General features: G+C 38.7%; 1 protein-coding gene across 2 annotated transcripts in view; it reads left to right on the forward strand.

Annotated features, from left to right (window-relative positions):
• The window catches only part of LOC114152049 (zinc finger MIZ domain-containing protein 1), a 124,201-nt gene that overhangs the window by 33,559 nt on the left and 65,624 nt on the right, over positions 1 to 25,018 (forward strand). For both annotated transcript variants that reach the window (XM_028029711.1, XM_028029712.1), the window contains exon 2: positions 1,762 to 1,860. The gene's annotated coding sequence lies outside the window, so the exon portion shown is untranslated. The remainder of the gene's footprint in view (positions 1 to 1,761; positions 1,861 to 25,018) is intronic.

Genomic DNA, 25,018 nt, shown 5'->3' on the forward strand with positions numbered 1-25,018 from the left:
TGTTTCCAACCTATGAATGCATAAACTAATAACATGTATTCTGATCCACTTTTTTTTAGTTTTATAAGAATCAGATAAATGTTAGGGTTGTGTTTTGAAGCATAAACAACAATAGTCTGATAACTTCTTATTTTTTGTGTATATGAATCTGCTATGTTTCTTCTATCAAAGAGTCTGGAACACAAGGTTTCCTTTAATGTGCTGTAGTGCTTTAAAACAAATGGAAAATCATGAAATTGTCAAATGTCAAACGGAAGCCCAGACACTAAACAGTTTTTAACTAGTTTTGCTATACTTCCTGAAGCCTCTTCTCTCGTTTGGAAAAGCTTGTCATCAAATCCTCATTTCACATCACTGTTGTTTTATTGTAGTTATCGAAGGATCCTTACTGCTATTTGAAGTATTTTACACTACTTGGATGGCTAGCTTTACTCATATAGCCAAACCGCTGCGTAATTTGTTAACATAAAAGTTAAGATTCATATGGTCTGTGGTATGAATTATGGTAAGAACAGTTTAAGTTGTTTTAGGAGCTGGTTTGGATGTTTGTGAAAAGAAAAAAAGAGTTTACTGGATGAACCATAATGATACCCATTTCTATTGAGATATAAAGCTGGAGTAATAACTTAACATCCTAATAGGGTTTTCTGTCTTTTACAGTTTGTATAGAAGCACAAAACTCGACTCGAAAATGTGTGAGTTTAGTTTCTGCCTAACTCATCCCAGTGCTGACATATATCTTTTAGCCGAGTTTGATTATAGTGATGTAATTCCTTCTGAATAATTAGTTTAAAAAGCCTCTTGGTCAATGTGCTGCTTTGCCAACTTTTACCTCCACTTGGGTCTCGTATATTACCATTTTGTCCTATCTGCTTTCAATTTGTACCAATAAGCAAATTATTTTTACCCATGTAAAGAACTGCTTACCATTGTAAGTCCTTGTTGAAAGAAGATGGAGATGAATTATCATAACAATACTCAAAACTCACATAAAATTTGATTTTCTTTGCACCGTACACCATTTCCACCCTTTTATGGTTTGTTACTTTTTGGGGGATTCTGGTTGACTCTTTTAAAATATGGCAAATTAAATAACCTGGTGATAGATATTATTTATTGAAGATTAGAAAATGATTAAATTATAAAAAATATTATTTAATATGTTGGTGGTCAAACAAAATCTTCCATAGGTGGGTAAAAATTATTCAACAGTCAGGACCAAGCTTCCAGTGACTGACATTGAACAGTATAAGACTAACCAAAAGTTACAAAATGGCCAAAGAGGTGAAATAATTACCAACTCACTGAAATAGTCCTTTGGTCTTCACCTCAGGTATGAGTAATGTGCTGATTTTCGCAGTTTTAATAGACTAAAGCAAACTCCTTGACCATAGCGTTGGTCTGTTCTATCAGGTATTTAAGTCAACTAGGAGTGAATTGTGACAGTAACATTATAATAAACTTACTCATGTTGGATGTTTATGATGACATTCTGATAGTGTGAAGTATCAGCCGCTGTTTTGATCCGTCCTTCATGAGCACAAGAGCGTGAAGGACCTTATCCAACCAGGTTAGAAGAGTCTCGCGAGCACTGATGGTGGCCACTCATAACTCAAAGGCATCTGTAAGAAGTGAAGTCATGGAGTGGACTTGATTTTTCAGGAAGAAATATGCAAATGTGCTAATCTAGTGTTTGGAGACCAGTGAATAATGTCACACTGATTTATGTTTTTTTTTTCTTTTTGTCTTGATTTCTCTCAGGAACAAAAAACTTGAAGTGCTGGAGTGTTTCACCTCCTGCAGTGTGGATGGGTGGGGGGGTTCCTGGTGGTGAAAAATCAAGGATTAGAAACAAGACAGGTAAGTGTTTTTTTCTCATATTGTTTATGTTTTTAGTGCTACAAGGGATCCACAAATTTTAAATTTGATCCAGGATATACAATTGTTATTGCAAATGAATATCATCATAACTGCGTGCATTCTTTACATTTGTTACATACACTCAGACTCAGGTTCCAACACTTTTCCCCCTGGGTTATGCTCAGTTTTACCTATATCCTAAATCTTTATTTCTGATTTCCAATTGCGATGTTTGCAACAACTCTAGGGTTGCTTGAAGGATTGTGTATCTTCAGCCTAGTCACACCTTTTTTGTACTCTTATTTCACACCCATGTGTTGTCATTTTATACTTGTAAACAAACTATTTCATACTTATGTGTTCACATTCTCCTTGTAACCAGGTGAACAGTTGAGCATCCTCCTGTGGGTAGATATTATTCATTGAAGTCACATAGCTCCATTGCATTACAGCACTCTGAGTAGATTACAGAATATTACTTTAAATTATTGATTGTCTACAAAATGGTACATCCCCAACATGGATGGTCAGCACAAAGTGTCCCATAGCAGATGGCTATTTTGTGCAACAGAGAAAGGATGCCGATCTGTGAAAGTATGCCCAATAACCAGGAACTGGACAATGTTTAATGCTATGCTGTAACCGTAGCTGTTTCTACTGCAGCATTCATGTGAACGAATCAGAAAAGTGAGACAGCATGTGCCGCTAGATATCCAGTATAGATAATGGATTGAATGGAAGGCTGTTTGCACTGTTTTATTATCTTGATCTTTTAATAGATAAACATGATTTAAATTGGTATAAGACAGGTTGTTTGGCACAGTACAAACACTCAGTCTTGTATGCTTTCACTAGTCACTCCTTTACTTTTCAACCTGCTTCTCTTCTCTCTACTCCACACATTATCAAGTGTATCTTTAAATATATTTGATCGTTCTGATTATGTCAGTGCTTCTACAGTCGCTTTGTAAAAAAAACAACAAAATTGTTCAAACTAAAGTACTGTGAAAAGTTTTTAAGCCATAGCCAAAGGCCAGACTTTCTTTTAAAGAATTCAAAAAGTCTTCATCGATAATTTCTGAAGATACTTTGGACTTTTGCCACTTTTTTACCACCCTTTCTGAAATGATGATTCTTAGTTTTCTCAAAGCATATGGCTAAAAATTAGATGTGGTTTGCTGGTAATAGTTCACAAGTTTACAGATGGAATCAAATATCAAGCCTGTTACTAAAAACTGATTTCAGTGTTGTCTGTCAAGACAGTAATTTAAAACAACAAGAGCTTTGATTTTGCTGCCACATGTCAAAATTTCTTTGTTAATCATGTGATAGCTGCAGGTCGTATGCGGCCAGTGTGGGCTCTGCTGGCAGAACATGTTGATTTCATCAGGACCTCCTGGGGTGTTACACTGAGTAACAAAGTGCTTATGTTCCACATATAGTCTGAGCCTCCACACATGCCTGCAAGGTTATGAATATCCTTTAAATCAAGAAGTCACAATGTGCAATGTGTAGCTCAGTGCTTATTCATTTAAAAAAAAGAAAGAGATTTACTTATTGAAGTAAGTATGTATTTGGTTTGTCCAGCATATGATGCAACCCAGGCACGGATTAGGATTTAGGACATCCAGAATGTCCTAAATCACACTCACTGAATGTATCAGGAGGGTTAATCTTGATTAGAGCTGCCTGAATGCTATGAAATATGGTGCCCTGACAAACATCTGCCTGCCACACAGCTGAGTGGGATAAACCAAAGTACTTATTGTGGAAATGTCAGGCAAGGATAGGCAGTGATAGCAGGAGAGATGGTTGGGGATGTGACACTAACAGTGACATGACGTTGAGTGCTTCGCAGTCAGTTCTCTCGATGTTGGTGACAGACTCTTCCCCTCGCACTGGAGCCTTTGTTGTGGGGAAAAATATTTGAGTTTGATGGCATGGATGCAGTAAAGTAGATTAGTTTTTTTTTTTTTCCCCTTTATGTTGTTGCTCAGGGTTTCACAGTAGTGAAAGGTATGGAATTTTGTTTCAGTAATTTCCAGGTCTGAATATGTATACAAAATAAAAACAGGAGTATGGAAAAATATTCCTAATTCCAGACTTTATTCTCATTGTGTATAATTTATGTCCTTTCTTCCTACATTCTTTGTTTTGATATCCTTACCTCATTCTGCATGGCCTATCTTTTTTTTCATTTCTTTTTTCTTAGCATAATTTCTTCTCTGCTTCTCTCATGTAGCTCATGTCCTTTCTCTCCATTTTCTTTCCTCTTCTCCTTTTGTCCTTCAATCCCTAATATTTATCCTACCTTCATTGCTTCCTTGTATTTTTCCATTCCTTCCTTCCTCCCTTCTTTTTCCTTTCTTTACTTCCTTGTGTATTTTCTCTCTACCTTGTGTTCTTCATTATTTTTTCTTCTTTGTATCTAGGCCTGTCGCCATGAACAATAAATCAATTAATAGCACAATAAATTAAAACTATCGACCTCATTTTAATTATCAGCTTTATCGTCTCTTCCGGCCTTTTTCTCTTTCTGTTGATGATACTGAATGAAAAAAGGCTCAACTCCGGTGCTCTCCACTGACTCCTCCCTTCCTCATTTCCTTAGTGTAATGCCCAGCGCACACGACACGATCTTAGAGTCGTCAGCCGATTGTTGGCCTATTTTCAAAACCTGAGAGACCACACATTAGCCACGGTTCGATCGGGTTCCATCATGCCGTGTCCCAACAATGGGCACAAAATAATGGCTACAAGTCCAGTTAACTAATTTTAAAACCAGGCAATCAACTGCGGTAGCAATTTCGCTCCAACTCCTCTCTTTGTCATTTCTATATTCTTTGCACGAAATGTTGAATAAACATTAATGTTGTTTCCACATATCATCTCCAATGTCCGCTGGATTTTGGGTTGCCCCGTGTCTCCGTAATTTCCCCTCAGAAAGCACGGAGGAGAATCCACGCTTTCTGATTGTATAACTGTCACATTCAACGGGCTGCGTTAAGCTCCCAGTCGGGAAAACCCTGATTTAGATCGGAGCAACGATCTACCATAACACACCACACACTGCAGGATGATCAGTTACGAAATCGCAAGCGACAATCTTAGAGCGCCCAACGTTCTAAGATTGTTGTAAGGGGGAAATCTGGGCAAAAAATCTGTAGTGTGAACTATTGCATCAGATGTACCCATCTTCTCTATTTAAATCTACTGATTACTGAAGGGCAATATAGTATACAGACTTCATAATCTGCACTCTTTTGGTTGAATGCAGTGTTTATTTCCACTTTGGCTTTATGTTGTTTAGGTTTTATTCAAGTAAATTTTTTTGTTAATGGAGATTGAGAATCCATTTAATTTTTGTTTTTGGTTGTTTTGTTTATTTTGTTTATCAGTTCCAGTGTTAAGTGTTCTTTTGAAAATAAAGTGTATCTATCTTTGGCAGGAAATCGCATGTATTATTACGTCATTTCCATTAAATCAGTGTAAAAAGGTATTCAAACAATATTATTGTTTATCGCAATAATTTTTGAGACAATTAATCGCTCAGCAAAATTTGTTATTGTGACAGGCCTATTCGTATCCTTCCTTTTTATTTTCTTCTGTCTTTCCTTATTTGTGTCCTCCTTTGTTTAGTTTTCTCCCTGTGTCCTTCATTCACCCCTTTTTTCTTTCCTTGTTTAGGTGTTTTTCAAGTTGCGTATCTAAAGACTAGCCAATGTAGAAACACATGCTATAAATTCATGGGGAACTATTAGTATTATATTTCTCTCATAAACTGAGAACCTGAGATTGGAAAAGTCTGAAATTTCTGATTTTTTTTAATTATTTTTTTTTACACGATTCTAACTGAAAAATGAACCAATTCCCTCATGATAATTCAGCTTATGGGTTTAATTTTTATCCAAAGGTTTTCATGGTTGGTCTCATTTTCTCTTTCTCTCTCTGGAAGCACTAATGAGTAACTGAGTTTCTCTGTGAAATGTGAAGGTGTAGACATTCTGCTAACTTCTCTAAAGGAAACAGGGGGAGAAAAAAAAGCCCTTCCTGTCAGTGGTCTCTCTGTCTCTCTGTTCTTGTGAGATCTGGAACTGATAAGTGAGAGGCCTCTGGTAACTGAACAGGAAGGATAGAGGGCCTGGCCCCAGAGTCCCAGCCTCTGCACACATGTCCACCACCCTGCTAAGGCAAACAAAGGGAGCAGAGCCTGCTACTTAACTTCAGGTTTCACAGTCTTCGAGCCTATTAGGAGGATAATCACCAGGGGATTCCAATGTCTGTGTGTGTTAAATATAGATGAAAGTGTTAGATGAATGCTCTGCAATTGTTGTTCAAAATTACCTTGACCTTTTTTCACATTTTTTCTATGTTACACCACAAATGTTACTGTATTTTATATGGGGTTTATTGTAATCAACAAGAATAACGTAAAGTGCATTATCATGGTTGCACATTTCTAGAAAATAAATATCTGAAAAGTGTGTCGTACATGGAGCCCTTTGCAGGTTTTTATCTGTAAGAAATTTTAAACCATGTTTTATTCATCTTCTGTTTTACAATTATATGGTACTTTCTTTTAATTTCTCAATTAAAGTCTCAAAAAAGTGCATGGGAGATTGTAGCTTTTTATTATGACAAATTGTAGAGAAGTTTATTAGGGAAAGACAGAACATATGTTTAGGACAAATGTTTTGCCAACATTAAGATCTAAAGCTGAGGGAACACTGACTGACTTGTCGAACATTATATATTCTGTAAGAGACGCTAGAACAACAACGCTCGATCTCAGTAAGGAATCGCTGCATAATTTGATCTCAGGATCTCACATGTAAAGCTTTTCTGTCTGCATGACTCAAAGGTTCATTGTTGCCGTTTATCAGATCGGTGAAGGCACACGACAAGAGCTGTGTTAGTAACTGGACTTAAAGAGATAACGCCAGGTTTCCATCTTGCAGCTATCAAGGTGGGAGGGGGTGACGGTTCCTCATAACTTTGCAGTGATGGGGATTTTCCAAGCTATTCCAGCTCCTGCTCATCACAACTCCTTACAAGGCGGAGTATGTCAAAAGAAATATATTTCTAACCAGAGATGTTTCAGGGTGGTATTCCCACGAGAAAGCACAAGATAACATGCCAGAGTGACGCTTGAATTATTGGCCCATTAGTCACCGGAGAAAACAGAGAGGGATGAACAACATTCTCCTATTTGCAGATAGTCCTCCCTAAAGTACTATCCTTCTCTCCAATCTTGTAGGAGCTGGAGGGTGAGGGTCAGAGAGCAGAGCCGAAGGTATCCTGGTGCACGCCTTGTAGCAGATGACCCGAATGCCTGTTCTAGGAACAGAACAGCACAGCATGGTGTACCGCACTAAAAATAGACGTGTCGTCATCTCCGTTTTTCCCCGTAGACACATACAGACATAGATACGTGCTCCTACATCCCTTCACTTGCACCCTGAGCTGGTGCCGGAGCTTGTCTTCAGAGGTGGCCGCGACCGCTCGTAATATGTCGGAGACATGCCAGAACATGTTTGACTGACAGGGCGAGCGCGGTGGAACAAAGTGCCTGTGTGCTCAGGGCAGATGTTCTGCGCTGTCTGCTCTGACGGTCTGAGTTGATGCACACCATGAAGAAGCCATTAAAACGACACAACGCGTCGCCGTGACCCTGTTCAAATCAAATTTTTTTTTTTTGGTAGGACCTGTGCTTTGTGTAAGCTATCAGCTCTGGCTCTGCTCAGACAAAGACACTGGAAATAAAGAGGCGATTACCAAACAAATGAAGCAGTGCTCGCTTCCTTTGATGTCAAATTGAAGTTGATATCCCTCTGACAAGTCTTCAACTTGTCAATTTCCTGCTCATGATGAATGGCTTGAACAAGCTGTGCCTCATGAGCCAACAAATTAATTAATGACAATCTGTAATGTATTTAAGACCACTTGGCATTCATATGCTGGCTGGGGAAAAGGTTTACCTTTCTGCTGCTTCTTCAAATTTACCCAAATTAACCTTCTTTTGCTTGATACCAATATAAATCATTTTCAGTTTTCTGTGATTAAAAGCAGATTAATTTAATGAGTGGGCTTTTTTCTGGTGCTGTTAATGACTCACACCCATTGAGCTTGCCCAGCCCCTGTTAGTCTATTGGAAGTATTATTGCCCGTTGAGCTGATGCATGGTTTTCAAATTGTCTTCATTTTCATGTCAAATCATCTATACTCAGTCAATTTCACTCTGATTTCCCTTAATAAAGTTCTTTGCATCCAGTTGCCACCTGAGTGTAATTCAATCTTTGTGAAAGCATCAGAGGTTCGTTGGAGAACATTAGTAAAAAATTCACATCATGGAGACCTAGAAAGACAGTAAAATATGGTGTGTGAAGCATCATGCTAAGGAGAGAGCTTCTTCCAGAGTAATTCTGGAACAAAATCTGTGAGAAGCCGATAGTCTTCAGAGTGATTCGTCTTCTAGCAGGAAGCATAGTTTTATGTTGGTCTATCAAAACATCTCACTAAAATATATTAAAGTTTGTTTATGTTATGTGGCTAAATGTGAACAAGGTCAAGGGTTATGCATTCTTTTGCAAGGAACTGTATATTATCTGTTTGGAATAACTGAATAAATCCAATAAAAGATCTGTAGGACTGTGATGCAGCACTGTTCTCACCACCATCACAAATCTCCAATTTGTAAAATATTGTTAAAGTAAAATGACAAATATGTGTCAGAATCTGTTGTTGCAGTTAAAGGTTATATACTTCTGTAAATTATGTCACTTTTTCAGAACAAGTAGGGTTTCTTGTACTTTTCAATGAACCTTTTGAATGGCTGGAACATTCAAGAAACAATGAGAGGAGAACAGTGCAAACTAAAAGTCTTGCAAAGAAACTAGAAGAAGGTTCAAGAGCTTTAATTGTGTTTTTTTGTTTGTATGGTTGGATATATTTAGGATCTACTGTGAGTATGCATATGCATTAAAGTGGTTTGTACCAAGTTTTAATGCCCCGCTTTGGTACTTTCATAGATCAGATTTCCCATGAAGCAAATACTTGTTTTAAAGCCAATGGTTTTGAAATTCCATTGTACGATAAGTTCCCATTGTCTCCCACGGGCAGTCAGATTAAAATGTTCAAAGTGGTGCACAGGATGGAGTTTAATCAGCTAAACTAGATTCAGAACTTGGGACAAAAGAAGAGAAATGTTGAGCTTACAAACACTAAATCTTGTTTTTTTCATGTTTTTCTTTCTGTTTTATTATTAAAAAACTAGACTTCATGAAAGGTTTGTAAAAACATTGTGCCTGCTTACCTGAAGCTTCATGAAAAGACTGGTACAGTGTATGGACTGTTCTTTTTGGATATTCACACCAGTTTCAGCTTTATTTAGCTGTTGACTTAAGCATAAAAGCTGCAGGTAGAAGAACAGTATCTTTTCATTCGCAATAAACACCACAAGGTGAACATTTTAAGCATCTCTTTCCCTGATTAAAGCTGCAATTTTTAAATATTATGTTTGCAAGCATTATCAAGTATGCTTGGCGTGCAGCTAAAAATGAACAGATTAAGAGAATAAACACGACTTCAAGTGGTCTTAGAACGCTTCTTAATTTTATTATTTTTCAGCTTGATTCTGCTCAAAGCAGCAGTAGGAGGAGGGAGGCGCTTGGAGTCAGCGGGCAGAATTCACATAAACAGCATGATTCTGCCAGGAAACCACAACAGAGAGCAAGCTAATGAAAACTCTGAACTTCATAAGAACTTAATGAGACAACACAGTGGAGATCACAAAGGCTCTGGGTCAATTTTCTTATTTGCCAGTTTGTGACCTCATTTCTTACCCATGTGCAGGTATTTTGTCTGTGTCTATTTTCATTCTGTATCCATGAAAACACACTTTGTATACTTGCTGTGAAACAAGCAAGTATCCATCATGATGCTCCATGATGGATGGAGCATCATTTTGCATTTTGCCTCAGTTTCTCCATTGTGTTTCCAGTTGGACTTCAAATCAAATCCACACACTGGGTTGCTCAGTTGGTAAAACAGGCATACCATGTGCAGAGGCTACAGTCCTCAATGTCGTTGTCCAGGGTTTGATTCCCAGTGTTCGGTCATTTGCTGCATGTCTTCCTTCCCCCCCCCAACCTCTTTCCTGTCAAATTACTGTTTATTGAAGGCCATGCAAGACAAGGCGTCCTCGTCTAGGCCCCAGACAAACTCCTGCTGCAGTATTGATGTCACTGCGCCCTCCTGACAGCGGACTGTAAATCACAAGACAGAGTTATGTATAGATTTACAAACACCTGCTATCTGGACCCGTATATCACAGCAGTATATAAACCGACTGAGCCGAACAAACCGAGACAACCTGCTGAAATATTTCTGAAGGTAATGCATTATAGAAACTTATCTGAGAGCTCTTTGTCCATGTCCCCGTCTCAATGCAGTAACTGTGGTTATATGAGACAGCTGGTCACATGTCTGCAGTCCTGTGCTAGACTGGCCCTTTGCCTTGAGGTGGTGGATGGCAGCTGACTGCTCTGATTCACTGGGAACTCGACTTGTGTGCTGTGTGCCTCACAATGGATTGACTCATAAGGAGTTGACGCCAGCTCATTCACTGTCCATCTCTCTACCGTTTTATTAGGACTTTTTGTTTCAGTTCACTGTTCCCTTTGTGTTTAGATTCAGACGGACCTGTTTCCTTGGATACATTTATGCGTATTACTGGTCGGTTTTACCATTTCCGATCATGCAGTTCATCGTCCTGAAGGAAGAATGTGGACCAATTTAAGGGCTTATCACTGCAAAAGGGAGATGATTGATGCAAGTTAGCATTAAATAACATGGTTGTACCAGTTGAAAAGCTATTTCTGCTGTTTGCTAGTTAATCATATTAATGCTGCTGTTGCTCTGCTTTGAAAAAGATATGAGTATTAATTGCAGTTTGCTGTTGGTCATGTATTGGACATAGCAAAAATGCATGCATCCATACATCATATTTAGTGATGGCACAAATTAGCAGGAAATCACTACCTGTGGTCGCTCCCCTAACAAATAGTAGCATGGCGTGAACCCCACCGCGCCACAGCCACTAATTGCTGCTGGATATTAGAGTAAGGCCTCTTAAGACACTGACCTTGCTTTAGCCTGTCGAATGAGAGAGCGTTACCGTGTTGAGTTTAGATGAGAGGAGTCCCCTCAGCATGGAAACGACATATCAATTATTCATTCTGGCTCATCGTACTTTATTTATTTTATTTTTTTCTTTGCTGGACAACATGCTTAATGACATCTATAAAGGCCTCTATGTGAAATTTTAATTGTAACGTGAGGCTATCAAAGCAGAAAAAAAGCATAAACTCCTGCCAACTGGCTAGCTGCATGCCAGGTACAAACACAGAGAGCAAACTGTGCTGCCATCCAAATTCTGAGTTTTATAATAGCCACTGGATTGGATTTCAATTACCTTTTAAGACGACATGACAGCTTTTCATGATTCTTGTCACTACTCATCACCTGGTGCTACAGTTTTCACTATACTTTACATCTCTCCCTTAGTATAATAAAACTCTACATGTAGTGTAAATAAAGAAATCTACACACATTGACGCATTAGAGTCAAGCGGCAGGAGTAAAGTGAGTCAAACTGCAGCTTTTACAGCTTTTGGGTGTAAATGACTGTAAATAGTGCTGAGCAGCAACAAGATTACAGACTCAAGTTGCATTTTCATTATGGTAATGCAATGAGAGCAGGAAGACACTGGCACTACACCAAGTAACAGGGCACATGAGGTAAAAGGCAAAATATAATAATAGTGATAATGAGCTGCTTGCTCAAAAAAGCAAGTTTGACTACAAAACAGCAGCCAAACCTGTTTTAACCTAAGATGGTAAGTTGTATTTTGATGCTCTTCTACTTCTCTTTGAAACCAAATGTTCTTATCGCAACCCCCAAGCAAACATGCAAACAATCTGGCCTGTGTACTTCCAGTCACATGAGCTCGAAGTGCTGGGGAGCCGGTGTGTCTGTCCTGGTATTTCCTGGAGCTCCGATAAACACACTCTCTCCATCTCTCTTTCTTTTTCTGCCAGTCACACTATTCAAACAAACAGTACCAACGATCTAATGATGATGTATATTTGTATAACAAGGTAAGATAGGTTAGAGAGGTTTACAAAGTAAAAGCAAGTTAGGTACAACAAACTAAGGTTTATTAGTTAAAGCTTGTAATGATCCAACATGATTAGTTAGAAACAAACATTCATAAATCATCAATTACTTAGGTTTGCTTGTCTGTCTTAAACATACAATTAATTGTTGATTGAGAAGGAAAAGATGCCTACTTGTAGTGTTGGCTAGAAATATATAAGGAAGTGTAACATGTTTTGAAATTGTCTCTCCTTAGTCTCTTTATCATATTATTCGCATTAAGCATGTTATAAGTAGACTAAAACATTGAAATATACACACAACTTATCTATAAAGCATATTTTGTAGCCATAACATATATAATACAGTCACTGAAACACTTAATCAATGCTATTTCCCTGTGAATATGATTACAACACTTGTGTGTCATTCAAACGAATAGCTGTGCATTCAATCTTTACATAATACACCCTGTTTAAATGATATATGTGAATGTAGATGCTCTAAAGAATCAAGACTTGACTGCACTTGGCCTTGGCCGAAACAGCTAAAACTTGACTTAGAATAAGACTTAAGTTTTTCTCTCTCTCTAAAAACTCAATATTTGCCTTAGACTCTTTTTTTGAAAGACTCTTGCTTGACTTGACTCAGACTGTCTCTAGAGACCCGAGACTTGACTTAGACTTATGATCGAAAGCCTCAAAACTTGATTTATCATAATATGACTTAAATTAACACTCCAAAGACCTTAGACCTGACTCATACTTGTGCTTTTATGTATTGGGACCCGACTCATGCTCTAAAGACTCAAGACATCAGATCCTAAAACCAAAGATTTGACTAAAGTCTGTACATGGCACACCAGAGATTCACACCATGAATCTCTTTAAATGAAAGAGATTCACTCATTTATTTAAAGTGGCTACAACAAGGAAAAGGTTGACCAGGACATGTCATGTATTACAATAATTCAAGTGCAGAATATCTCGTCATGGCCTTACGGCTACAGCATACAGGGTCTCATTTTGGATCACTTACACATAATACATTTTGTCAGACACCACTTAAGAACAAAGTTCTGTGCAAAATTAGGTGTCAAGAACAAGTTGCAACAAATCTCAAACCAGGACTTCAAGAGCAGAATGGTGTCATTTTGTTCCTGGTGGATGTGATTTATCTCATCCATATAAATATATTTTCTAACAGCAAAATATGAGTCAATTACAGAAAATTGCTTTAACTAATAGGTTATAGCTTGCCACTTGACAACTAATGGGTTGTAAACCTGTGTTGGATGTGAGATGTCCCTGTGGCAGGTAGAAGCCAAGATGCAGCTGACACAAAACGTTCTCTGGCAGATGACCTAAAAGTTGGGTACAAAAAGAGCAAAGTTATGCAAAACAATGTTCAAATGTTGGGCCATGCATCCTCCATCTGACTAAAAACTGTTAGTATTTTCCATTGCTCCCGACCCCACTAGGGACAAGGGTGTACAGAAAATGGATGGATTTTCCATTGCTGTTTTTTCGTCTTTGTTTTTACATATTTGGGGAAAAAAAGAAGAATATTGAAACTCTGGCTGGAATTGTAACGTGGAGCTTCTTTTGGGGATATACCTAATCTCCATTTCCTCAATTAATCCTCATATGTTCTGGATTCAGATCTTTGTCTGAACTAAACACTATAAGTGAAAAATATGTTCTTTATGTGCTTATGTGCTCAATTTAAACACTGATTTCTCTTTTTCTGGCTTTTGGGACCAAAACAACCCTCCTTCTTGTACTCTAAATTTGAACTATTGCCACTTAAATTGACCTTACTTGACTCTAAGTTGCACAGTTCCTATCTGGAGTTGTGCAAGCTCCAAATAAGGCCATGTTTATGGTTGAACTGGGGAAAGGGGTTGACAGGATATACCCATTTAACCTTTGAGGACCAGCAAAAAGAAAGGAAGTCATCCATTTAGTCTCCTGTGATAAATCCTGGGTGAATAGTTAACTCTGTCTGTCCTCTCATTGATAAAAGACGATTTTACCATCACTTTCCACGGTCGATGATTCTCACTTTGTTTCTTAGCGGCCTGTGCTCAGCCAAACTAATTTTGTGCCTGCTCCTCTGGGCTTGAGGAATAGTTTTGTGAAACCATGCATGAATGGGGAAAAATTGATTTGTTTGTATATTATCTGAGCATAATGGGTTTTTGTCCTGACTCGGTGACAAAACCTGATGTAGGAGGAAAAGGGAGGGATTACTCTAGTCGCTGGCATGTTCATGTTCTGCTTCGTTGTTGTCTGAACCTGATAACAAGAACACCACAATACAAAGCTGTCCATTGTGGAAAGAGTTTTTTTTCCACTAAAGTCATTACGTCGATCAATGCTTTCCAGACAAGCGGCAGGCTCAAACAACACACCCCAGGATTGCCTTAAAAATATGTAAGTACCCTAAGCTTATTCTTAACGTTTAAGCAAACCAAAGTGCACACAGCATACCTGCAATTATGTGGATGTTTTTACTCACAATTCACACATCTGTCAGGCGCTGCTCAAAAGTGATGGGAAATGGATTTGAAAGGTTTTTCTAACTTACTGAAAGGTGTTTTGAGACATTGAGTCATAAAGTTTAAAAATCATTAGCAGATATCTTGCAAAAATCTTGATCTGCTGTTGATTTCCCCATTTTGCTGCATTACAACCACAAACGTGGGATTTGATGAGATAAACCAACACCAGGTAGCACGAAATTGTGAAGCAGAATAAAATTGGCAAACTATTTCAATATCTTTTGACAAAAGTGTGGTACATTTTTGGGGCATGCATATACCAGCTCGGTGCATTCAAAGACTGACAGTTTTGCCCAGTCATTCTGGGCAAAATGGCATGAGTTCAGTCAAGCCTCAACCCTGGTTGCATCTCTTTTGCAGACTGTAGCAGGTTTTCTCCTGGAATCGCTTGCATTTGTCTCCATCCATCAGTCAAGCCATGCCTCTCCCAGATAAAGAAAAGCATTCCCACATTATTTTGCTGCCACTGCCATGCTGCATCATGGGGGTGGTGTCAAGAAAAAGAAAATAAATATATATATATACTGCTCAAAAAATAAAGGGAACACTTAAACAACACAATATAACTCCAAGTAAATCAAACTTCTGTGAAATCTAACTGTCCACTTAGGAAGCAACACTGATTGACAGTCAATTTCACCTGCTGTTGTGCAAATGGAACTTTGTACAGAACAAAGTATTCAATGAGAATATTTCTTTCATTCAGATCTAGGATGTGTTATTTGAGTGTTCCCTTTATTTTTTTGAGCAGTGTATATATATTTATGCATATTAATAACACACATTTTGTGCAGTTTATTTATAAATGACCAATAATAAAACCAAATGTCACACACACACACACACAATATCCAACTTGCATTCATAGGATGTGGAGGAGATATAGCCTTTACTATAAAATCCACATTTTTCTCACTCTGTTGCCTTTAGCATATTAGGTGCTGTCATCAGTTTCAGGTGTGAGAATCTACTGCAAGGAGATTCCAACAAATCCGCTGAACATGCTGACAATTATTACATTTCAAACATTCTTTGGCAGTACAAATCCTGCACACAATATAATTTAAAATCTTTGTGTTAAACACTGCGATACTGGAGAAACCATGGTATTACTCGGGGATATCATGCTGTCAGAATCTAACGGCAGCCCCTTTCTGGTTATAGGCGACTAAATATGCTTCACACCGAATGGCATGCGTTTGCATGCCATTCAGCCATGCAAACGCATGGCTGAATGGCACATGGGTGCGTGATGCTGGATCTGCTCGAGGGAAGCTGGAGGCAGCAGTGTTGGATGGGTAGGTGGAGTTTTTTTGGGGGGTGGGTTGGTTTGTAAATAGACCGCTCTGGATTAAGAGTTGCCATGCTGGGGCTACGCTCTGTGCAATTCTGTCCTCACTAAGCACTGCTCACATTTCCTTACACTGCAGGAGTGCTGCGGAAGCCAGAATTTTTGCACTTTATCCAGGTCAGATCCAAACTGCTCTCAGTGGTAAATGTCCGGTGCTGGCGACTCCACTGACCCGGCCCACCCCACTTGCCACCGTCCCATTTTTGCGAAGGGCCTTACGTTGCTGTTATGAAATCACACTGCCCTCATTTGGCTCTTTAAATATCTGCTCTTGGATAAGATTTCAGATCAAAACAAAAATGCCGGCCAGATTTGATTTTCCCGTCTTTCTCCACACTAAGCTAGTAAAAGAGAGTTTGCCTTGCAGCGTATGTATGCATGTGTGTGTGTACTTGGAAGTAGGTCATTGATTTGGAACTTGGACACTGATTATGTGCTGGCCTAGAAATGGGCTATAATCAGTGTCTCTCATACCAAAACAGCTTTTCATAAGTGGCAGCTTTTTCAAGGTCAGGAAACAGTAGCGTCACATTGCTAAACATGCCGACGAAATCTGTTTATCTCTCATTCTCGGTTTCAGTGGATCAGTGTTGGCAGAATTTACTTAATCTTTTGAGATTGCTCATTTTTATATCCATTACCTGAGAAGAAAGACTGGGCATATCTTGTTCATCTCTTTTTAAAACGGAGAGAATGTACCAAAGCTGTGGGCATGCCCTGTTCTGTCCTCAATGAGGGTATTATGCACTCATTTGGATGCCATTGGAGCCAATAATGTAAATATCTGTGGTCTGTGAACAGGCCAAGACATGATCTAATCTGTCTCTTACATAAAGACTCCAGCCAGAGCTCTCTCCTGGAGTACGAGGGAGTTTTCCTCGTGGCCGCGTTGGGATGAATCAAAGCTGGGAATTAACTGTCAACCAGCATCATCTCATCTCCCTCTGTCTGTTTCTGCTCCTGGCGTAGAGTGAGTGCTGCAGTAGATTTTCCTCAAACGCCCCCAGGAAGAAGCCGGTATTTTGCTTTTTAAAACATAATTCAGCGTAGATTCAGTTCTGCTTACAGTACAAATTCCTGCTTTTGCGTTAAGAGCTAGCCATACTTGATGGGTTCTGCAGGAGGTCAGAAGGCAAGCTCTTGTACTCTCTGTTCTCCTCCTTAGCCTTTGCTTGTGAGAGTGAAGAAGAAATGCGGGGCATTTTGTGGTCTGGAACAGGCATGGGGCCAAGATGAGATTTTAACTGTATTATAGCCATCAAGAAAGAATTAGAGATGCAACAATCAACCAAAAATGGGCCAGGAATTTCCAGAATTTTCTCATGTATGCACTTTTTATGTATTAAATGAAATTCTAATAAAGGCTGATGAAATTTGTAGTTAGAAAGTGACGACAACAATCAGCCCAAATTTATAGGGTGTAAATCTGAATCAGACAATGTTCCCTAATTTGGATCTGGATGGTGATCAGCAGGCCAATTACTGATAAAATCATGATTTTTCATATATTAATAAATAGGAACAAGCTTGATTTGTTTTGTTTTTTTAAATGCTGCCTTTATTAAGGACCTTTCTTGCTATAGTTTCTAGAATTAATAATGGGAATCCTTCAAAATCCTAACAGGCCTATCAAACGTTAAACAAAAACCTAAAATCAGTATCAGCCTCTCTAGGAAGTGATTACACCTCTTTGCCATTTCACAATTTTTGGAGTTTTGGTAGTTTGCAGCCATTTTTAAAAATTATTATTATTATTATTATTATTATTATTATTATTATTATTAACGCTTCATAATGACTATATGTCCATTTGTACCAACTGGAAAGATATTTTGTACTTGCCATCGGTGGTTTTCTACAATCTATTCGTAATTTACTGTATGGACATGTGGTTATGTGAATCAAAAAAAATAATGGACATAGACGTAGAAGTCTAGACATGTCCAGAGTGTAGTTTCAGAAAATAAACAGAAGATAAACTCATTTGGTAGAATGCGAGGTTGTGTGTTTGTACAATCTGGTAGAGGATGGTTTTTGACAAACACTTTTAAACAAAAATGCATAACATGGTTGAATTGCTTTTATTTGACATAGCAAAGCAATAATTATTTCCATTATAGATAAAAGGTGGGATTACATACAAGGGTAAAGTGTAGGAGCCTTCTTCTTTCAGCCACGTGACATGTAGTGGGCAGCAACAGATCGGCAGGGAATACACAGTTAGTCTATGACTCAGTTTAATCCAGCATTTTATTTAAGGGACTTTAACCCATTGGAACAGTATAATGGAAATCTTCTTGTGGTTTTAAAACTGTTTGTTAAACCTTTTACCTGAAGGCTAAAGTCCTCTCCTCTTCTCTGTGGCTGTATTCCCAGGTGTTTTCCACTTTTTGTAATCACACAAGGAAGACCTCCAGGGAACAAATTAGATTTTGCATACAGTCTCGTGTTTGCATGGGAGCAACCCTGTGATGGGCTCCTCCTCTATTGCGTGTCTCCCACATGAAAGATCCTGATGATTTTAATGGGCCCTCGTCATGTTTGCATTTGTTTAGGCAGAGAGGGAGCTGGTCAACAAGAAGGCACAAACAAAATCCCATCAAAAGAAGAATCAGAACAGCTGCAAGCTGCGGTGGCTCTGCGAGGAGATGGAGTGGATGGGTGGAGGTGGGGGTGGGGGTGGGGAGGGGATTGACCAGAAGCGACATGGGAAAGAGAGGTGACCTGATTGCTCAGCTGGCCAAGAGCACTGGAAGGAAGCAGCAGGAAAGGCTGGTCCCCCCGTCCCCACCCTCCACCTCCCTCTCCTCGGTCTGGTCCTGGTGGGTCCCTCTGTGGCCTTCCTCTCCTCCCTTTCCCCTCCTTCCTGCCCTGCTGCCTGTCATGGCTCACTACATCGGAACAAAATGATCAGCTCTCGCCTCCTCATGAGCACGGGTCATCACGGCAGCCACACAGAGGCTGAGCCCTTTGTATTAGATAGGGATCACTGATATGTGTGAAGAGGAGAAGCTGCCGCAGGAAGGCTGGAGAAGTCAATGTTGTTTTGCCTTTATATTTATTTTTTTTTTTTTTACAGCACGCATATGCTGGGGTGTTTAATTTTCATTTTTGTATTTATTACAGATGGCCTTAAGGTTACCAATTTTGTGGCACTATTAATTTCATCCCGCTGCTGGATGTGTGTGTGTGTGTGTGTGCGTTTATTATTGCTCTTTCTACAAGGAAGACCTTGTTCTCAGTTCCTGTTGCTCGTAATGTAATTAATTCTAATCGCAGTCATCGTAATAGCTTTTCAGATCAAATACCCAGGAGCAGTCCTAACAAAATAATCCATTCCTCTTAAAAACAAACAGCCAAACTCTCCCTCTGTGTTTGGTTTTGGCTCAGAGAGAAGAGCAGTCAGTTGGATTGTGCTCGAGTGTGGGGGTTTGGGTGGGGGGGTATATTGAAAAGCAGAAAGACCTGCACATTTGCATACCTTTTTAGCATGTGGTTAAGGGAGGCTTTATTAAATTCAACCCCTCCCCTGTGGGGTTGTCCCGACCGTGGTGGGGGAGGGGGAATGGTATAGGCTTGCAGAATGGGAGAGAAGGGGTGGTCTCATCTTGGAGACAGGAGGCACCATCTGAGCCAGCAGACAAATAATGTTTCCAGACACAAGAACAAGGTGGCAGCAATGGCCAAGCGTTATAGTGCTTCACCCTCCTCCTCCTCCTCCTTGTCCTGAAACTGGAGAGGCTAGAGATATGGGGGCTGGGATTGATCATTCAGAAAGAAATTTTAGCCAGAAGATGAAAACCACTTCACACTCCCAATTAGTGCTGCTGAAATGATTAGTCAATTAATCAATTAGGCAGAGAATTCATCTTAAACACTTCTGATGATCACTTACAGGTCTCAGCCTTTTAAATATGAGAATCATTTATTAAATATGTGTAAAGCAACGATTTCAGTTTATGAACTAAACAAGTTAGCTGATGGATCCATAATATTAGCATTAATGTGAAGATCTCAATTGTATGAACATGTTATACCAAGGATGTTTTAAATAGAAGTTATAGATCTAATTGAAATCAGAAGTTCTAAAACTATGGAAAATTACAACTTTATAGGTTTAATAGGTTTATGAAGGTCTATTTTAAGCACTATATTACTTTAACTCTGCCTTTAAAAAGTATTAATAAAGAAAGCTACTAGAAACCCTTCTATAAGCCAGCAGGTAGCTTATGGAAGGGAAGACGTGGGGGAATGTTCTCCGATTAAACACCAAAAATGGCCTAATGAGACATTGATGCTTTTACCAGTGGAGGGGTCAAAATAGCAATTTGACAAGAGTTAAAATAAGATTTAAAGAGTCTGAGCATACCTAAATGAAGACTTGTTTACATGATGGCTAACCTTTACCTGTTTGCCTTCTCTCGTTAAAAAAGAATAACAAGCTCAGAAGCCCTTTCTTGTTTGTACATAGTTCTGTGTGTAATGTGTCTTAGGTGAAGTGGGGAAAGCCCAAAGAAGTTTAAGCATGCGTCATGCAAGCTGAGGCATCTTGTGGTTGTGTTTTTCCCAGGAAGAAGCCTGAAAAAAGTCCACCACTACAGTGAAGTTGGATTCTTTCTTTGTTCAATTTACTTCAAAACTTGGAAGCACGGTCCCAGTTGGAAAACTACTGGAATTTGCTCATTTCCTTGCAAAGCGACTAAGCTAATTATTGTTATCATTTTATTATAATTTTGTTAATTTATGTCGGTAATCCCATTACCCATGTTCAAGAGTGAATTGTTTTAAGTAAAATCATTACTAGTTGAAAATCAGTTGCTCTACTGACAGAGATTCATTACTAGCATTGCTTGCTATATTAGCCTGTTAGCATTCTCGACACAATGGCAAGGTGACAAGTTTTCTTTGAAAGGGACCAGAAAGTCCTGGTCTTTTGATAAAGTAATCTGGAGTGGATTATTAGAATGTTCTATAGCATCTTAGGTTAGCAATTAATACTGTATGAATTACAGATATGTTGCGATATACTGTAAGACACACACTCTTCGTTTTTAAACATAAACACAATCATTTTTTGCTTTCCACTGGTTTTATTTATTCATTTTTTACATAGAAATATAGAAAAAAACATCAAAGGAGTACAAATGTGGCTACATTTACACTGCAGTCAAAGGCAGCTCTTTTTTTTTCCACTCATGAATGACCCAAATCAGGATTTTATAGTTGGGTTTTTTTTGTTGTTGTTGACAACAAGAATAAGTCAAATTTTTCAAATCATACCCAGATTACTTTGATATCCGATTCTAAATTAGACACTTTGCAAGACAATCTCTGAATGGTCCTTTTGCTATGCATCCAGTTTTCACTTCAAGTCTGATAAACTCTCAATTTTCTGCCGTATGGCTGCAAGTTCAAAAGTAAGCAATGATTAAAAGAAATATAACCAACATTGCTGATGGAGCTTGTCATACATTTACCTGAGTTGACTGCTCAACAATTCATAAAAATAATGCCAGGGTTGTAAATTTTTAACACTGGAGTCTGATGGCATTCTTATTAAAATGAGCTATTCCTTGTGCAAAAAAATAAATCAGATTTTAGCAAACACTTGGAACTGATTAAATCCATCTTTTTGAGCATAGCATTTGAGCCTTACTAAATTGGTAACGGCATAAATACTTGGTGGTGTTGTAGTAGCGCTTTGTGTGCTGCATTAAGTAATTGGGCAAAAAATTTGGCGTTTGGGTTTTTGTTTGGAGTTGATCACATTACAAATAAAGTGTCTGCTGTCACCAGACAATTTTATGATGCATTTATAGTTTTTACTTACTTTTAGATTGACAGATAACACAACGCTGCACTCTGAGTGGTTACCAGCTCTTTTTCTGTTAATATATGCTGACCTTATCCAGATCAGGTTAACCTGGAAAACAATTCACAATCTCATCTTTTGTTCTCGTTCATCTAATCACCTGTGAACCTAAAAACAACCAAATGGAATCACAAAGTCCCAGAGCAGATTTTAGGTCTTTATTTTTCCTTCCAAAGTCTTGCAAGTGTTAAGACAATGCAGTCTCACGTTGAAAAGAAGGAACTTATTGAACACATGATCACGTTGGGATTTTGCTTTTTACTGGTTGTTAAATGTTGTTTTTGAAAACTGTTGCCGAGTGATGAATCGGACTGGCTTGTTTGAACAGATCCAGGAATCTAATTTTATGACTTCAAAGAGAAGACATCATAAATCTTACTTTTTCATCCAGGTTGACAAGCTAGAGTTAGTTTGATCTTCTGCTGATTAACAGAGAACCATAGCAATTTTATCATTTGCACGTTCAACTGACTGCAAGCTGGTTCATCTGAACTTGTAGCACTTAACGGTGGATGGACAGTTTACACATTCATGTTTGCTTTATATTTTATTGGAAAATGTTAATCTGTAAAATGGGTCCATGTTGTCATGACTGAAAGCCCTATTCAAAATACTTCCCTCAAAAATACCCTTACTCCTTGCTGTTTTTGTAGGCCCCACCTTAGCATTTGGCACACCCAAGGCTAGGGGGATGGGAGAACGAGCGTGAAGTGAAGAAATATCACAGATGTTGGTCTGCATGAACTCCTTCCCCTTTGCAGCCTTCCTGCTCGATATGACCTCTTTAGCCTCATTTTTTTCCCCTCCCCCTCGCCCACCCTCCACTAAAGACAAATGACTTCTCCTAACCTAATTTCACTTGCAGCAGGCGAGAGGTCTGCCTTGACGGCTGCCGGTCAACAGAGCCGAAAGAGACACTGTGCAGATTCCAGTTGCACCAGACCCTGCAGTTTTCCAGATTTAGCCTGAATCGTTTCTCACTTCAAGAAGATTTTTTGGTACAGTTGCCTCATAAATTGATTTGTGCCATTGGATGCTTTTGCCTAACAGCGTAGCTGTTGTCTCTTTCATGGTTAAACATAGAGTGTCATTTGGAGTGTAATCCTGTTTGAGTTAGGTTTGGTTAAAGGAAGGAACTTCATCACAGTCAGGAGCTGGTCCCGTTTAAATGCTCTCCATCGATAGCAGGCAGGAAGTGCCGGATTGTCTTTGATTATTTGGCTTCTTTCTATTTCCCCGGGGACATGTTGCTGCTTCAAGCCTGGCCCAGTCTTTGTCATAACTAGGAACAAACTTTGATTGGGTCCTGATGTGTGGACAGAAGCTGTATATAAAGGGTGGAAAGCAATTCATCCAGAGGATATTAAAGGACCTAATGGCTATATTATTGGCAAAGAACAAACTTCAGGGAATTTCCATGTGTTTGTCAGCTGCTGAGTTGCTCTGAGTCCCAAAGTTCAAAATGTGTGTGGTTGTGCTACAAAGATGAGCCTCTTATTTAAAGATGCACTGATACGATTCCGGTTTTGTGCAAGGTTTGACCTGCCAGTTGTAATTCTGGTCATTATGATTTCTCTTTGAAAAGTAAGTCTTATATTTACTTATATGATAAACACGTTTTTAGCTTTTCTTCTGTGAGAGGTCGTAAATTATTTATATGAGAGGTAAGGGGATGTCATACAATGTGTGAGAACAAGATTTTAAACTTGCTTTACCTTTATATGAGTGATTTGCATGATCACCAATGTAATACAAGTTGAAACAGCAACGGTCCCCTTGAAAAATGTAGCAGTCGAAAAGACTACTAACATTTCCAATTCCAGTATGTCCCACAATGGACAAATGTTGTACATTGTAACTTGTCAGTTTCAAGCCCTTACATCTAAAGATCTCTTGCGGTTTTACATTTCAGTCGATTTACAAACTGCAGTTTTTCTAAAGCTTTCACATGGCAATGCAGATTTTAGCATTTTCTGGTTTCTCTTTAGGAACTCAACAGCAGTAGTGGAATGACCAGCAGTTGCTAAATCTAGCCCTTTGTTGGAATAACCAGAATGAACATGTCTTTGTAGAAAATATAGTTTTCCTTTAAATAGATACTTTCATCCATGTACTTCTCCCTCCTTTCATATTGAGACTCCCTGATGCTAAATAGCCCTAACTTTGAGTCTTTTTTATTAGTAACTTCCACTCTGAAGAGTGTTGCAGCTGTTAAGAATTTTGAGTTCACAGATTTGAAAAGGATCAGATTTTTGAGTCCCTGTTAAAGTTTTCAAGCTGAATCGTGTCACCAGTCAATTTTTTGAGTAATTCTTTAATTATATATCTTTTATTGAAAATGGAGCAGCTGAACATTAGAAAAACACAAAATTATGACATCATTGTTGAATCCTACCTACTTTTTCCTCTCTTTTCTTCCTTTTTCATCATCATAATGAAGACTCTCCTTGAGCTTTAGCTACATGGTAAATTAAATATTCTAACATACTAAGTATTGCGTCCCAGCAGTCTTTTTTGATTGTGATGCTGCACACATGCACAAAGCACTTTGAATTGCCCTGTTTTTCAAACTATGCAGTACAAATAAATGACCTTGCCTTACAATGAAATTGTGATAACAACTGCAATTCAATATATTGTACAGCTCCTGTTAAACCTTAATTGTGAAAGAAACATACTCATGCACTTGGAGAAGCTTGTTTTGTTTTTGTCACGTTGTAGAAAGAGGTATGAAATGTTTTGTAGTAACAAGCTGTGTTGCATTCACTTTGGACTCGCAGCTTTCTTTCTCTTCCGCAACAGGAACTGGCTAATTTCCTGAAGTTGATATGGCATTTGAAGACAGAGGGGAAACATCTGAGAAAAGGGTTCTCGCAAAGTTCTCTTCTTTAAAAATCTTAATGAGTGTTCGAATCTGTGGGTCAATGCTTTTTAACATTCTACAGGTGGTGGAAAGAGTTTTTTTTTTCTTTCTTCCAACTTCGAGTCAGATGGAAATGAAAGAGGAGAAAAGTAGTTTAGTATTTTGGATTCTCCACGTGCTCAGACGTTGGCTCATTAGTTGAGTTGTTCGGTGTCTAAAAGCACCAGATCACCTTCGCAGCCTTAAGCGTGTAGTTTTCAACGACTACTTCAAAAGATGCCGATGCTTTTCTTTCCTCAACCCCCCATTCATGGAGAGAAACAGTGTCTGTTTCTGCAGTCTTGATAGTCTTT

Source organism: Xiphophorus couchianus, chromosome 10, assembly GCF_001444195.1.
Source record: "Xiphophorus couchianus chromosome 10, X_couchianus-1.0, whole genome shotgun sequence".
Taxonomy (NCBI): domain Eukaryota; kingdom Metazoa; phylum Chordata; class Actinopteri; order Cyprinodontiformes; family Poeciliidae; genus Xiphophorus; species Xiphophorus couchianus.